Below are 6,882 nucleotides of genomic sequence, written 5' to 3'. Positions count from 1 at the left end.
GCGTGTCGCGTTTGCGCATGCACGAAACCACTTAACTCGCGTCCAAACGATCCGATACAACCTAAAACCCCCCGACAACCATGGGAAGTTATCAATATCGATTTTATGGGACCATACCCACGTTCCGCTAAGGGAAAATCATACATAGTGGTAGCAACCGACTGTTTTAGTAAGTGGGCCGAGGCTTACCCCCTAGGAACAAAAATCGAATGCTTGAACGCGAGTTCTTCTCACGTTGCGGTTACCCGCGTGTGTGTCAAAGTGATAAACTGATAACGGCCCCCCAATTCGTGTCGAACGAAATGTTAAACGCGTTAGAACGTTAGGGAACACATGGTTGGACAACTCCAATTTACCATCCGAGGGCCAACCCAGTCGAACGCCGATATCAAGATGTGAAAAAAGGTTTGGTTGAAAAATATTTGTGCCGGAGTTAAATGACCATTATTTTTATAAGGTTTATTTTATTCGATTAATGGATAAGTACTGTCTCCTTAGATAAATGATTTTCGGGGGTAATATTTCCCAGGGGTTATTTAATAGCCAATTTCCTATAATACTCCGCCTTAAAACATGTGCATCATGTGATGAACCAGGCCATCTATAAAAAATGTTGATGAATTTCTGTTCAGCGTCAACTATACCCTATAAAATAATTTTGAAAAATTCATATTAATATTTATCAATATGTGAGGAGTGTGAGTGGCAACGGCACTCAATGCTCTGCTTCTCCAAAATGTCTTGGGCGATTGAGCTCCCCTTTTATTTTTAGGTGATTTGTGCCAGTCTACAAATATAAAAATTACTTATGAGTTTCACTGTTCGCCATATACCATAAAATAACTAATACTTGTTTTTCCATACTGATTTTCATATTGTCCGTATGGAACATATGTCCAATTATAGAGAATATCACCTAAATAAATTGTAAATAGTCTAAATGAGAAATTGTTATTTATATTTTTAATACATTATATTTTTCAACACTGGTTCTAGTTAGACGAAAATGTGTTTTAAAATCAATTTCTTTCAATGCTGGGACGGTAATTTCTACAAAATTGTGCACCTTAGACAGTTTTTGACGATATTCACTATTTAAGCACATAACTACATCATCATATTCCATTTCTTGTGAAATTAAATTATTAAAAATCAATTCACTTATTTTTCCTAATAAGAAATGAGAAAAAATAACTTAAAGCCAATTTTTTTTTTTTTTATCAAACAGTTTATTTTAATCTAATAATTGAATAAGTATTTCTTAGTTCTATTTATGTTTTTTAAAAATAATTTACCATTTATTTCATCTTGTAAGGCAAACACTGGTACAACATAATCAATTGAAACATTTTTCTTAAGAAAATATTCATTTAAAATTAAATTTCTATGTAAATCGCTTAGTTGATCCATTTTTTAGTGATTTTTAAACTATTGTTTCACATAAGGATTGTGAAAATAATAAAAAAAAATTCAAGTTCTTAATAACTTTTTAATCAGCAGTTGATAAGAATAAATATTTGATAAAAATATTATTATTTTGTTATAGGAGGGGGTTGGCTATTATTATCAAATGAATATCATCGAATATCAATTTTACCACCGGTTATTTTTTGGTTGTAACCGCTCACTATTAATTTGTCACCGAACCAATCTAACGAATTTCTGGCAATTCATTGTTAAGTTTATTCATACGAATAAATGTTCTTGTGCGAACTAAGCAGATTATGACTTCTGGTGGTATGTCTTTAAATATTGCTTCTAGTTTTGTTGTCAATTCGTTAATTATATATTGCGAATGGACAGGTTGAGAGAATCAATATCATCATATTGGCCATGTTAATTACAAGAGCAGGGGAGGAAGACCAATGGGACACATTGTTGCCAGAGGTGCAGCGCCAGATCTATAATAGTGAGTCGAAGGTAAGTATGCGAACTCCGTTTGAACTATTGCACGGATATAGGCCACGGTTCGAGTTGGGTAGGTTGCGTGACCTCTCAACTGCTGAAGAATGGGTATGTTCTTCGGAACTTTGGGAAGATGCCAGGGAGCAGATTGTCAAGTCAAAGGAGAAGGTGAAGGTATCCTTCAACAGGCATCGACATAACCAGACACATTATGTAGTTGGAGAAGTGGTGGTGATGGCTAGAGCACCAGCCGCTACGGGTTTGTCAACTAAGCTTCAGGAGAGAATACCGTGGGCCTCTTGTTGTGACAGAGGTATTGCCTAATGACACATATCGAGTCTCACGACTTACAGAGGATGGGCTTTATGCAACATCGGCACATGTGTCGCAGCTAAAGTCATGGAAGATTGTTGATACCACTGGTCCTAGTGAGGATAGATCAGAGGAAGAATTGGATACGGTTGCTGAGGGAGCAGACGTTGGGAGTACAGGGCAAGACAAAGATGAAGTGGTAAAAGTGAGGAAGTCTACTCGTTCAAGGAAGAAGCCAAGGAAGCTGAATGATTATGTATGACCAATGGGTCTAAAAAGCTGTATATTGACAATAATTGTTTAGGACACCTTGTTTAAATAACATCATATTTATTGGTTGTTTTGTATATATATTATATATATTTATTTTTTTCTCATGATGTAAAAGACTGTTAGTCTGTGATTTATAACATCATATTTATTAGTTGTTTTATATATTTTTTTTTCTCATGATGTAAAAGACTGTTAGTCTGTGATTTATAACATCATATTTATTAGTGTTTTATATATATATATTTTTTTTCTCAAAATGTAAAAGACTGTTAGTCTGTGATTAATAACATCATATTTATTAGTAACAACTAATATATATTAGTATTTTTATGATGTGAGATACTGTTAAACTTTGATGTATTTTTTTTTTTTTGTGTTATTTTTATAATCTCCAATATGCATAAGATTATTGGGCTGCAATTCATTATGTGACTGGCATGTGATAGTTAAGCAAGGAGTTAACCTAACCTATGAGGACATAGGACAGTCAGGAGGTCCGATTGTTAACACTTTCCCTCTCCCAGATAGTGATAAGGCATGGGCTGGACTAATGTCCGGATGGGCAGAGTAGTCGGTTGGTTGGAGACCTGCAGCGGATGGTGTTCCCATGTAGGTTGTCCTGAGGCCAGACCAAGCTTGTAGTGATAGTAGTCCAAAGTTGATAAGAAGAGAAGATTCATGAAATTTAACTAGTGTGTAGTTATCTTTTTTTGCTGTAAGAAGAAATTTAACATATCTAACCAAATATTCTTTAAATTACAATGATTACTCGTAAACTGTATTGGATCTCTCAATTGATTATCTAACTTATCTGTTTGAAAAGCTATAATAGAAAACAAAGGATTATGGACATTTCTATACATATTTGTTATATCTTTAGTTAATGTTTTACCACTAATATTTCTATATTCAATGCATTGCCATGATTTAAATCTAAACATATATTCATTCGTTTTAGACAGTAAAGTTAATTCATTTATCAACTTAATTTTATTCATATCATCGTAAACCACAGTTGGAATCCTAATATTAAATTCATCAATAACAATTTTTCCAACACCAGCTAGATCACCTTTTTCATTTTTATCTCTAAATAAAGCATCATTATCAGAATGTCTTAAAAAACTTATTTTAAAACCTTCTTTATACACTGGATATTCTATATCTTTAAAAAATCCTAAACATAAATTAGATAATTTACCAACAGCACTAAAATAACCACCTTTATTAAATTTTGACTGAAATCCACTATTTATTGTGGGACCACTAAGATCTGCAGAATAACTAACTGTACCTTTAATTAAACTACATCTTCCAACATTATTAATTCTGTCTATTTCTTTACCATGTTTTTTTAATACAAATCCATTCAAACAAAAATGGAACAAAATTATCAACTAACAATATATTTGTTATAAGTTTGCTAGTTATTACCATCTTCTTGTAAAACAAGGCCAAAAAGCTGATATTTTGCTTTTTTAATATTTAAAAATCTATTTTCTTCCTTTATATTAAAATTTGATATCTGATTTACAGAATTAAGATTAGATATAGTTATAGGCCAATATACCTTATCTTGTTCACGGATAATAGCATGATCATAATTTCCAAAAATATTTTCCATCTATAAGAAAATATTTAAATACAAATTGTATAATTTATAATTCTGAATAAAATCTAAACATAAATGACCACATATAGGCGGATCATTATAGTTTTGCAATTGTTCAGTGGTATAATATAAATCATCTTTTCCTAAATAATTCACAATTTCTTTAATTGGAATTGAATCTCCATAAGAGTCAAAATATATTATATTTTTATTATCATTTTTTAACCAAGCCACCCAATGTGAACCAGATTGATTAGAATTATTTAAATTTAATATTCTACATTCATTTTTCCAAGGTGTTGTTGGTAACTCATCTTTCATAAAACAACCTCTAAAATTCTTAATATTTTTTCTTGCATTAATAATATCATAATTAGTTAGTGGCTTAATTTTTTCTTTTTTTTTTAATGATGAACCAATTTGTAATGTTTTAATATTTATAATATTATTTTCCATCTCTTTATTATGTCTTTCTGTTTCTTCTCTTTTCTTTTTCTTATCATTAGCATCTATAAAAGTATTTGCTACTGCACTTGCTCCTCCAGCTAAAGCACTAAGGGCCCCTATACCTGCTATAATGAGAGGTAAAAAGCCATCTGCTTTATAATTAATTTGTATATTTGTAATTAATATTCTCACACCTTTTTTATTATTTTTAGCTTTAGTTAGTTTATTTTTTTGTCTATCAGTTAAATTATATATATTTTTACCATTTCCAATATGTGTATGCTTTAATTGAATAATGACATCATTTTTATTTTTATAAGCTTTTGCAAGCTTTTTAACTTGAAAATCATTAAACATAAGTTTTAAATTCATTTAACAAGAATTAAATTTATAAAATTAAACCCATACCAAAATATCTCTTTGCTTTCATTGCATTTGTAGTAACTAAAGCAGCTGTTTTTTCATCAATATGTTTTGTTTTAATATCTTTATGTTCTTTATAAAAATAATCATGTTCCATTGCAACTTTGTCTAGTTCATTTATTGGTTTTCTATTTTTTTCTAAATCAGTAAATGGACCATGATAATTATACCCAGGCCAATGTATTTCTGGCATAAATTAGTATTTAAAAGATTATTCATAATACCTGAACCTTCTACTATTTTTTCAGGTAAACTTGATATAAATACTCAATACCTTGAGGAGTAACTGCTAATTTTTCCAACTCAGAACTAAAAAAATGTACAATATTAAGTTTTTCATCATCGAAATTATTATGGCCTGCTTTTTCTTCACTAGCAATAAAATATAGTCTCTTTAATAACTCACTTAAATTATGTATATATTTATACTCATTCCTATCTTCTGAATATTCTTTTAAGCCACCTCCTTCTTTTTCGGATTCTTCAACTTGCAAATCTATTGCTTTTGTTAATTTCTTTTTGTTTTTTTTTAAATCAAATTTTCAGGTAAACTATGCCAAATAGGTTTAATCATTTTTAAATATTTTTCCCCTTTACTTGATTTAACATTTCCTGATCCTTTGTCATTATTTTGATATATTGGATCAGTCTGAATTAATATATCTTTATAATTGTCCAAATCTCTCTTTGCATAATAATTGGGTGGTGCCTGCACAGAATAACATAATAATCTAAATAATCCTTCTATTCCTTCATATGTTTTTCCATTTATAATTAAATTATCATCTTTAAAGTTTACTACATATTTTCCAATCATATATTGTTTTTTTGGAGTATTGTAATATATTCCAAAAACTGAATCATTTATTCTTGGTAAATATTTTGATGTATTACAACCTAATACTATGGTGTTTTTTTGACTTGGAGACATATTTTTTCTAATTGGTGATCTAATTCCTAAAGGCGATTTAATTGGCGTTTTTTCATCATTAGATAACTGTAATATTTCTGGTCGTTTATATGGAACCAACATTTTTTGAATATCTGTATCAGTTTTAATATTTATTTATTTAGCTTCATTAACTGCATTTACAATATTTTTTAATTCATTTGTTACTAGTTCAAAAGATTTTTCCTTCTCTTCTTCAGCATATATGTGTCTTAAAGCTGCATTTTTATACTCCTTATTTAGTTTATTTTCAAGTTCAATTATTCTGTCTGCTTCCTTAATAAATAATATAATCATCAAAAACAACTAAACTATTTGATTTACATTCATCAACAGATATTATATCTTCTTTAGTAATATTTACTTCAACACTATCCAAGCCAGCAAATACTTCTTTCATTTTTTCATAGACAAGTTGTTCTATGTTTTTCGTAAAAATATAAAGATTATCAAAAGGAACCCAATAATTAATAATAATATTAAACAATAAGTTAGTTTTCCCTGATCCAGAAGAACCTATAATTAGACATAACATTTTGATGTATTATTTTTATCTTTATCTAAATGAAACACTTTAATTTCATAATCATCCATTTAATATATAAAAATTAATATTCTATTAAATTTTTCTCTTACTAAATATAATATAAAAATAAAAATAAAAATAAATAGAGACCAAATATAATGTCTGATGCAATACCTTTAAAAGTACGTTTAAATAAACAGGGTTACAAATATAAATATATTAAATTATTAGAATTGGAAATGAACAAAAAGTATGAAGTTACTGCTTTTGAAATTATTGACACTAATGGACAGGATAAAGTATCTGTTGTGTTGGATAATAAATATAAACTCTTTTTACCAAATATATATTTAAGAATTATCTCTAACAATCTATATGAAATGAATGATTTTCAGTGGAATACGTTTTACATTTATTACAGATATGTAAAAATGT

Source organism: Diuraphis noxia, unplaced genomic scaffold, assembly GCF_037042655.1.
Source record: "Diuraphis noxia isolate RWA-SAM2 unplaced genomic scaffold, SU_Dnox_SAM2 contig0001, whole genome shotgun sequence".
Lineage (NCBI taxonomy): Eukaryota > Metazoa > Arthropoda > Insecta > Hemiptera > Aphididae > Diuraphis > Diuraphis noxia.
This window is presented reverse-complemented; position numbering follows the sequence as displayed.